General features: G+C 33.1%; 1 long non-coding RNA gene across 1 annotated transcript; it reads left to right on the top strand.

Moving 5' to 3' along the window:
* The first annotated feature begins 5,529 nt into the window (after window positions 1-5,529).
* Window positions 5,530-5,934, top strand: LOC110864189. The gene is made up of 3 exons (XR_002549708.1): window positions 5,530-5,549; window positions 5,711-5,781; window positions 5,904-5,934. It is a non-coding gene; the product is annotated as an uncharacterized LOC110864189 (long non-coding RNA).
* The last annotated feature ends 5,231 nt before the right edge of the window (window positions 5,935-11,165 follow it).

Genomic DNA, 11,165 nt, shown 5'->3' with positions numbered 1-11,165 from the left:
TTTATGTACGCACTATACCATTTTTGTAACTTATAAAATATTATTTTCTTACATGTTTTATTTAAGTACATTTCGGTATAAATACATTTTTTTTTTGTAAAGGGTTACCTCGGTAAATTTATTTCAATCGACCAATAAAACCAAGTGTGGGACAGGACGACCCACAGTTCTCACGTATGACATGCCATACGGTATAAATACAAGTTGGTTTACGTTTTAACGTAATTTTTTCTCAGTAGGGGTGAAATATAATATATTTTTGTGCGTATTTTATGTATGTTTTTAGCTGTTTTATGTTTTGACATAAGTTTTGCTTGGAAATGAGTCGGGTGAGACATTCGGCATAAATTCGAGTTACTTTACGTTTCGAAGCCTTCTCAATGCACGTCGGATCAAAATTCTAGTTAGATAATAATAAGTACATATTAATTTGTATTTATTTGTTTTTATATGTTTAAAAAATATTATATTATATATTAATAATTATTACTAAATTGATGGAGAAAATGACATGTGGTATTAGATGAAATCTTTTATTAGCTTAGATGCCATGTGGCGTTAGATGGACTCATGTATTATAATTAGATTTTATTTTATTTTATTTTATTTTATTTTATTTATTTATTTATTATTATTATTAAGTTAGAAAACATGTATATTATGCAGGGCCAGGATTGATGAATGAAATATTGAATTATCATTAGTAAGCGGATAAATAAAAGTTATTGTTAAGAAAATAAATAAAAGACAAGTATGAAAATTAGGATTTAGTATTACTATTTAATAGAATATAGAAACGGAAAAAAAAACCTACCTTTTTCAGGATGTGATATATACGGTTGAGATGTATGTGGTTTATCATCAGTTATAATATTTTTGGATTTAGATACCATCAATTACAATTTAATAAATTCAAAGTATTTTATAAAAAACAGAAAGATATATCTAGTTTATTAATTATAATAATAGATCTTTTGGATTAGATACCACTAATCTATACTATATTATAAAGTATATCCGAAGGATAGCTTAAGGTAATTTGCCACTTTACTTAAAACACCTTTAAAGCATGATGTACAAGTGTTTAAAACACAGGAAATAAAAAATGGATTTCCCTTTCCCATTATACCCTCACTCAAACACGCGACCAACAAAACCCTAAAATTTCATTTCAAATTTGAAACTCCTTTTCATTTTCGTTCCCTCTCTTCTCAATGATCTAGAAACCCTAAAGCCATTTCAAAATTTAAACCTGCCTTTGTTTCTACTTTCCTTCTTCGAATCTAGAATTGCAATCCTAGAAAGACAAATTACAGGAGAAGAACGACAAATCTCACATATTTTCACCATTCCTCTCTCTTGAAAAACCCTAGATCTGCCTCTGAATCGTTCATCTAACGACAAATCTCACATATTTTCAAGCTTTTTTTCCTCAAACACAGTGGTGGTGATAACCCCCACGATGGAAGATGTCAGAGATGGTGGTCGTGGGTGGAAACCTAGACGGCTGCGGAGGTTAAAAGATTTCCGCAAACATAGTAAGTACCAAATAATAGGGCTTCATTCTGTTAAATTGTTTTGTTTTTCATACTTTTGTATACATTGGACTACAGTTGTAAAAGTGCAAAAGTATAATGTGTCACACCTCAAAAATGTCACAGCGGAATATAAAACGTAGTGGTGACGGAAGTTGGTGCCCATTAATATCTTGTTGAATGATGCATCGTAATGTTGGACATTTCAACTTAAATAAAACATAGTTTTTAAACATAAAGTTTCAAAGTACAACACATCCACAACATAGTTTAGTTGTCTTGATCCTTATGGATCTTATTACATAGGTCCCAAATTGTTTTAAAAGTTTTTCCAAAACATTATCAAACCAAACATGCATCAACATCCACAAGATACGCCATAATTCCCGAAGCCGAACTCAAGTACCTGAAGAACACGTTAAAAATCAAGTGTCAACACATAGGAGGGTGAATTCACATATCCAAATTTAAATAATTTGATCCAAGGAAAAACTTTCTAATTATGTGTTTATTATCAAAACATCCATATAATTTTTAAGAAAGTTAAATTATTTCCTTAAAAAAATTCATGGGTCAGCCGTCTCAAGCATTTCCGAAGAACCTCCGACCATAAACATCTTCCCAAGTTTACATATTAAATTGATAGCATCAAATGTTTGGACTCGTAAGTTAGCAAGACATTACAAACTATATATTAACAATGAAGGTATAATCAAAGCTAGACTATAACAGAATATCAATTCGTCGTTTGACTTGACACAGAGCGACCGGTCACGACGAGGTTGTCAACCCGATAGATCTACCAACAATTCCTCGCGTGCAATACTTAAATGATTAAACGGCATTACTTGCGCGTGACCCATATCGAGGCCATCTATAATGCCTGCCTCATGAACAATATATATATCCTACTAATACTGATAAATTTAATATATCATGTTGTACGAATTCCCCGAAGTCCCCACCGAAATATAAGCCTATAACCCGATACTTAATCTCTTGAGATCAAGCGAATTCAGACCAACTTTAGATTTAAACAATTTTTAAATCTACACGGTCGTTTTCTCTAAAACACCGTAATAATTCCCATTTCTCCCTGAAACATATTTATTCACGAAACTGTTTCTACCCAAAACATATATTTATCAAATCCATATATTTTTCATGAAAATATACATTTTATATAACGAAAGGTATGTTTTATTCAAAAACATTTTTAAACCTTTTAAGGCGTGTTCTTCCCCAAAACATATACAAAACAGTAAAAAGAGGGGGTTTAGTGACACTCACCTTTGGGTGCGTATTATAAATAGCGCAATCCCACAATTTGATTTCTACACGTCCTAATATATGTAGGAACGATTTATCAATCAATATATATCACAAAATTCCTAAGTTTATCCGAATCTTAGAATTTTCACATAACTTTGATATTTTCTCAAAAAGTCATTATTTTTTATTATGTTGGCACATTAATATAGGGTAGGGATAGTGTACATTAATTCAAAAGTGTGAGAAGTGTGAGAAGTGTTTTAAACCATTAGATCTTTGATCCAATGGTTGAGTTCCATAGGGACCAAATTATAAATTGTGTTTTAATTATTTGGACTGATTTGAAAATTGTAGGGGTAATAGTATCTTTGTATATGTTTCAAATTAGGTAACTTCTCCTAAATTCTAGCGATTCACTCCTAAATTCTAGCGATTCAAATTTAAACTTATTCTAAAATTCGGACATTGTAAAAAATCCAGAAAATATGTAACTGCTACAAGAAATATATAACACTATACATCCATCATATAACACTATATAACACCATATAACACTATGTAACACCATATAACACTATGTAACACTATATAACAATATATAACACTATACATCTATCACAGACATGCTATCAGAAAAATATAACACTATAACACTGTATAACACCATATAACACTATACATCCATCATATAACACAAAAAGACACTATATAACACCATATAACACTATATAAAAATATAAAACACTATACAATTCTGAACGAGATGACACAAATTCGTAGATTAATTCTTAATTTGTATTCCTACAATTAAGGGTGTCGGTTATGGAAGGTTATCAATTAATTAAATCAATAAGAAAATTACTTGTTTACCCTTTTGAATTAATTTAGATTTAGGACACTTGTCATCACCACAATATTTCTCACCCTTCTCACACTTTTAGATTAATGTACAGGATCCTCTACCCATTAATATATACATATATATATATATATACACTACTTTAATAAGCATATAGGAAGGACAAAATGGTCATTTAGGAATGTGTTGAAAACACACTTAATGCACAATGTACAAGATTTAAAGCACAACAAAACACAAACAGTTTACCCTTTAAATGATTCATCTTCAGCCGTCCATTTATCTCACTTTTTCACACGGATCGCCATCTCAGCCGTCCACTTCAACTCACCCGGATCAAAGCTTCATCAGACCTATCTCTCTCACAACTCACGCATCTTAGGGTACTCGGGGCACCTTCTCTCTCGGGCGACTCAGAATCAGAGTCAGAATCTTCAATGGGCTCAAGGGAAAGCGGGTGAGGATCGGGTACATGCTTCGGAGGAGCACGGGTGGGTTTTCGTGGGGATTTATGATGGGTTTAACGGTTTAACGGTCCTGATTCACCGGATTATCTGTCGTCGAATTTGTATCCTGCTATGCATAATTATGGTTTTTTTTTTTTTGTTTTGTTTTTGTAGACTGATAAGGCATCAAAGTTGGATGAAGCAATTGAATATATGAAGCAGCTTCAGCTCGTACAGGTTTTGCAGTTCTCAAAATCAAGAAATCTATTGTAGATTTTGATTAAATGTTTATAGATAATTAAACATTTTAATTGATACTCAGATGTTAACTATGAGGAACGGGATGAATTTATATTCAATGTCTGTACCACCCGCATTTGATCAGTTCGGGATCTTCGTGTTCTTTCAGGGTAACTTGATTTGATTAAATGTTCAAAAGCCCTAACATTTTCAGATATGAACAAAAGCACCTCCTCTCCTCTACCCCTCGATTTCATGGTTTCCACCGTCTTTTTCCCTTTTCCTTTTGTAATTAAAGATTCAAAATGCATTGTTCCTCTAATTATCTTTCTGTATCCCAAGCAAAAAAATTAAAAAAATTAAGATGCACTCTCTTTATGTATCTTAGGCAAAAGAAGATAGAAAAGAAATTGAGAGCCCTAATCTTTGTGTCAGTTGAGTACAAAGGAGGGCAAGATCCCATTTGCTCGGGTACTGCATGTAGTTGCTGCTGTTAATTTTATGGTAGGATTTTGTTTTTGTGTATAGAAGCCCTAAATCTCCATCACGTGGTTCTATGTTTGAGACGAAGTGGCAAGATCGTTGTGGTTTCAGGTATATTAGTTGGTCGATTCTTTAACTATGTATCTAAATTTATATACCCTCTTTTTGTGAGATGAAAGGTTTAATGTATTTGGGTTCCTATGGGATTACTCTTCAAACGAATCTCCTTTTCTTCATCCACATATTAATTAACTTAAAAGGGTTTTATCATTGTGCCTTATCTTTTTAACAGTTGAGGGTTGCTGTGTGCATGATGCAAAGGAAGGTGAATGAGCAACTTAAATCGGTTTTAACGGGTGCGAATGAGCAAATGGCGGCTAAAAGATTGTGAAAGGGAGCTTAGAGCATGTGAAGCTAAAGACAAAAATGAGAAACGGGAAGCTTGGCTATGAGAAGAGAATGGTACTCATATATTGTTTTTTTATGTTTTTTTGTTAATCTGCTAGATTATTTTTAAAGTTATGATATGTATTTTGGTAGAATGAAATGGAAATTCTAGAGCAGATTATAGCAAATGAAAAAACCGTAAACCAAAGAGAACTAAAGCTTAAAGAAAACGATGTTTTGACACATGTGCCAGTATTGTAATTTGTAGGAATCTTGTATGCCGAACACGAGAGATACAGGAGTTATGCAAAAAATGCTGGTGTGAAGGTAAGAAAGAAGTCATATTACTATTGTTGTTGTTGTTATTATTATTAGATAATAATTTTGCTTCAGCTGATAAGTTTTTTTCTCTATTTTTATTCATATCTGTCGTATGTGTTTGTTCTTATATGTATTTTTTGTATTCATATCTGTCGTGTGGCCAACAGGGTTCTACTATTGCTGGCTATGTCATCTAGAAATGAACCTGCTATGTCAGCGAAGATTCTTAATAAAGCTGGTTAGTTATTTGGTCTATGTTGATAAATTGTGAATTAACTTGGCCTAATTTTTTTCACTTCAATATCAGTTAAAGTTTAAAGGTGGAATATTTAACCCATCAAGTATAAATGGTTATTTCAGGTTGGATGTTATCGGACCAGACTGGTAGAGTAAAGAGCTTTAAATTAAGGGCTGGTCGAATTTGTGTGCATGTTGGCATGCTTTTAGCAACCTGTAAGTTAGTTGGTTGTATTTGTTTGCTCATTCTCATCACCAACTGCCTTATAACATGTAGATGCAAGCTTGCACCCCCGGGCACCAACTATCCTTCGCTCCTGGCTCGAAGTTAAACTGGTCGGCTTGCCTCGGCTTGAAAGCTCTTAACAAGTTGTTCGAGCTCGAGCGACATCGCTCATATTTTTTTGAAAAAAAGTTTTGTATTTCTGTACACATGAATAGTATAACAACAAAATTATAATATTTCTTGCTCATATGGATAGATATGATAACTAAAATACGCAGGTGGAGAGGATTTAAGACTGTGTTGGCTTGTTCGGGTCTTGGTTAAAGCTTGGTCAACACGAAGAGCGCGGCGGGTCAAATAAGGGTCAACCGAGTCAAGTCAGTCAAAGCTGGTCAACAAGGTCAGACTGAAACTCGAGTGTCACAGGGTGGTCCGTCTTATGTGTGGGTATTTATTAGCATTATGCGTGACATACAGAAAGAGGACACCACTAAATATGCGTTGACTTTTGATAAAATGCTTACAGGTAACTAGCCAAACTAATCACACTTGCTCTTTGATTTCCTATTGGTGCCCTATCATCATCCTTAATCTTATTAAGGATGTAATCTTAACTTAAGTTAATGTTGCAATCATTTGACCTACTTGGTATTTATTCTTGCGGAAACACCCAACAGAGCAAAGTTGTTTCATCACAGATCTCTTGTAGATGAAGACATTTATGTACCTTTCTTGAGGTTACAATTATATATGATTCACAAGCTGAAGTAACTTAAGCCTTTTGCACTTCATATTGTTATGAAAAGGTAGCTGGTTCATTCAAGAGAAGGGCTTTGATATACTTTAGTAGCGAGGTACCTAAAAATCCATGCCCATGATTCATTAGTAGGGGCATTCATTGTCTTGTTCGGCCAGAAGTGATATGGCCTAAATGGACTGAATCTATATGGACACGTAAATTACAGGATTTATGTTGGGTTGTTTTATATCTATGAATCAAACAAGTGATATGGGTTTAAAGTTACTTAAAGTGAAATGGGTTTATATTTTAATTTTGACTTTAACACATACATGGCTTTATTCGAGTTCTCTATAATTTGTACTATCTTAAGGTTTTGCAGGTCTTTTATTTTATCTACATATAACTGGCGTTATGGACATGCTATAAAAGCTGTAACTGGACGACCTAGACCGGATTTCTCTTGGCATTGCTTTCGTGATGCAATTGATGTATATGAAGCTCAATTAAATTTTTTAAAGTAAAAAAAATTATAGTTAATTGCTACACATTTTAGCAGCAGATTCCCAACATTTGTGTCTAAAAGTAAAAATGTATTGTTCCAGTGGTGCAACTATTTCTTCATAATTGACGTGAGTTGTAATATTAATTTTTGTAAATATTAAAGGATTCTACAAGTTAAAGATCAAAGTCTATGATCTTAATTAAATCTTTAGAAGAAATAATTTTTTCCCAAATAAACAGAAGTGTGCCAATTTGTGTTTGTTTGTTAGTCTTATGCGTAGAAGTGCACAAAATAACCGTACCTGGTAAAAAAAATCAGAACTGGTTTTTCTATACCCGAAAACAAAACTGACTCAACCCGTAGGGTATAGATAGGGTATGTGTTCTGAACTCAATACTCGGAACGGGCAACAATTGTACCCTATTAATACTCGAATCCGGACAAAAACTGCCGAAGGCCTCATTGTAAATGGCCGGTAACCGACCGTCACACAATAACCACCAAACGCTATCACAAAACCAACAATCGCCGCTCACCGATGATTCTCCGCCTCTGAAGAAGGCCGCAACCGACCCTCACGTTCTACTACACTGCCACCATCGTCGTCGCACGCCACATCGGAAACTACATCCCCGTACATAGCCCTAAACTCACCAACTTAAGTGATATGTTGATATGTTTCCCGCCGCATCGCGCGGGTAAACGACTAGTATATATATATATATATATAGAGAGAGAGAGAGAGGAAGGTTCATTTGAGAAGAAATTTAATGTGAGAAGAAAAAGAAGAAAGGGCATAATGGTAAAACATTAAATAGTTTATAACTCCCCCCATTAATTATGTTATCTTTTATTAATAAAGCAAAAAACATTTTATTCCTACACATATCAAAATTTATCCTACATATATCTCACACTTAGCAAAATTTACCCTACGCATGTCTAGATTTATCATACACATTCAAGAATTTATCCTACACATACTAAAATTTATCCTACACATGTCGAAAATTGTCCTTCATTCTAAATTATTTTATCTTGAAATAGAATTTTTAAAAGTGGGTTACAATTTTAATTAGTTAGCTAATTAATTACAATTAGAAATTTACCTATATGCCCTTATTAATAACATTAAATACAAATATTAAATGAAGTAAATGGAGCATTTCTATTGGTTTAAAACTTATTCTTTTTATTCTTACAAATTTTTTCTTCTCATTTGTTTTTAGAAAACTTTGGAAACTCAAAACTCCCCCATTTTTACCCAACCTCCCAACATTTTTTTTTTTTGAAAAAAATAACACATGTAATATACATGTTTTTAAGAGTTTTGGGCCAAAAAAAAAACAAAAAAGCGCCGAATGGATGTTTTAAAAAAAAATAAACAAATTTCAGCAAACTCCGGGTGACTAACATGTGTTAGGCAAAAAAGGCTGAAACTTGCTGAAATTTGTTTTTTTTAAACATTCATTCGGTGCTTTTTTGTTTTTTTTTTGGCCCAAAACTCTTAAAAACATGTATATTACATGTGTTCTTTTTTTCAAAAAAAAAAAAAAAAAAAAGTCGGGAGGTTGGGTTTTCTAGGGTTTTCTCAAAATGGAGGGTTTTTTACCTAGCTTTAGCCTATATATATATATAAGATTTTTGTGACTTGAACGCATAGTCCTCTCTGTATGAGAGCTACGTAAAGATGATCTACAAAATTGTAGCGAGTATCCTCGCCTCTGAAGCTCAAAATAACGTCATATTTCCAGCTCACAGAAGATGATGAACATGAACATGAAGCAGAATTTAAGTATGCAATAGACCTCTTGTGTTTTAATTTATCATTTGATGATTATATTTAACTACTTATATTTAATGTTTAAGGATGTCAATGTTTTTATCTTTTTTTTTCAAGTTAAATGTTCGTTTGCGTTCGTTTTTATTTGCTTGTATTTGAGACCAGTGTTCACGAACTGTTCGTGAACAACTGAATTTCCTTAATGAACGAACACGAACATAAACTTATGTTCGGTTTGCGTTCGTGAACAGTTCACGAACATGTTAATTTCCTTAACGAACGAACACGAACATGGCCTTGTTCGTGTACGTTTGATTCGTTTACAGCCCTAATTTTAATCCGTGTTTTTTATCCGGAATGATTAGATTTGAAAATGTGGGAGTAAATTAAGGGCTATAATTAAGATGGGGTAACCTTGTCTTTCTTTTTTTTTCTTCTTTGGCATGCAAATTGGATTAAAGACTTCAAAATTTTTATGGGAACAAAAGGAAATTTTTCAAAAATTTCGGAAGTGTTAGCCCATACAATGTAAGAACCAAATTGATTGTTTGCTTCATGAGGTTGGGATGCTATTATTAAACCCAAAAACTAGTTTAAAATAGAGTAAATTGCCATTTTAGTTTCCGATATTTGTTTTAAATTGTCACTTTAGTTTAAGTAGTTTTTTTTTCTCCTCTGGTACCTTAGTTTTTCATTTTTTTTTTTGTCATTTTGACCCAACCCACTAACTTTGTTAAAAATATCAGTTAACTCACACTAAATAGCTTGGTACTTGCCATTTTTGTCATTTTCAAAATGTTAATATATAAAAGAATCCTTTAATCATTTATAATAATATATGCGTATATACAGATATAGGGTAAGCTTCATTTGAGAACCACCCTTATTGCGAGAACCGCGAGAACCAATATGAACACAAAAAAATACCTAAAAAAATCCAAAAAAAACCCACAATTTTTTTTTAATATTTTTCTAATAAAAATCGCTAAAAAACGTTTTTTTTCGAGTAACAGTTATGGATGCACATATGCATATGTATCATTTCTTGGACAAATTCCATAACATATTACCAGTAGTAAAAAAATGCACTTTCATTTACAATACCATATGTAATACACTACTTTTTACATTACCAATATTAGAAATGCACATGTGCATCTATATGTATCAACATGAAATACGGTGTTTTGTACAAAAAGTTTGTGATTTTAAATGATGAAGTAGGCCCACATACATGTGTTTTGGTTAGTTATTATAAGAACCCTCCTAAAAATATTTAGGACATTCCTAAATATCCCTAAATATACCTCGTACGTGAAAACCACACCCATTATACCCCTATACTTGTGAAAATCAACAAAAACGAAGTTTTACAGTCTCTCGCGGGCCGCAACGGAGACCCATTGGTCTGTCGCGGAGCGCGACGGTCTGGTCCTTATCCGGAAACGTGGCTCATTGTAAGTACTATAACCCTGCTATTACCCTACACAATTGATTTAGGATTCCATAATGCATGTCGGCTCTGCCCGACTCATTCATTGGAATTCTGTCTCGTGTGTACAATCGATTGATTTAGAATTTGCGTAATGCATGTCGGCTCCGCCCGACTCAGTCATTGGAATTCTGTCTCGAGTTGTACGGTTAAATTGAATTGGGTTGTTTTACTAACACGTGTGCATTATTTGATTTAATAGATAATAACCAGGAGATTCTCAGGAGACCTTAGTATTATCTAAACTTGCAATGTGAGTACATTCTCTTTTTGTAAATCTTTTTGTGAGTACATTCTCTTTTTGTAAATATTTTTGTGAGTTCATCTGCTTTTTGTAAACTATTTTTATAAAAACCTCAATTGTTTAAATTATACTTAACAGTAACTGAGTATTTGTAAGTCTACAATTACTGCCCGTATGTTGGGGTTTTGTATACAAAATTTGTGAGACGTTACCATTGGACAAAGAGTTAGCCAATGAGTAATATGACCCACAAGTCGGGTTGACAGTACCAATTGGGTAATTGATTAGATCAAGCAAATGTAATTGCGGGTTGCCCTCAATTCTGTTAAAGTGTTAAAACCATTTTGATTATATTGGGATGCACTCACCAGTATTTCTTACTGACAAAATGTTTTT

Source organism: Helianthus annuus, chromosome 6 (genome assembly GCF_002127325.2).
Source record: "Helianthus annuus cultivar XRQ/B chromosome 6, HanXRQr2.0-SUNRISE, whole genome shotgun sequence".
Lineage (NCBI taxonomy): Eukaryota > Viridiplantae > Streptophyta > Magnoliopsida > Asterales > Asteraceae > Helianthus > Helianthus annuus.
The sequence above is the reverse complement of the archived record's forward strand: the minus strand, read 5'-3'. Positions and strand labels throughout refer to the sequence as shown.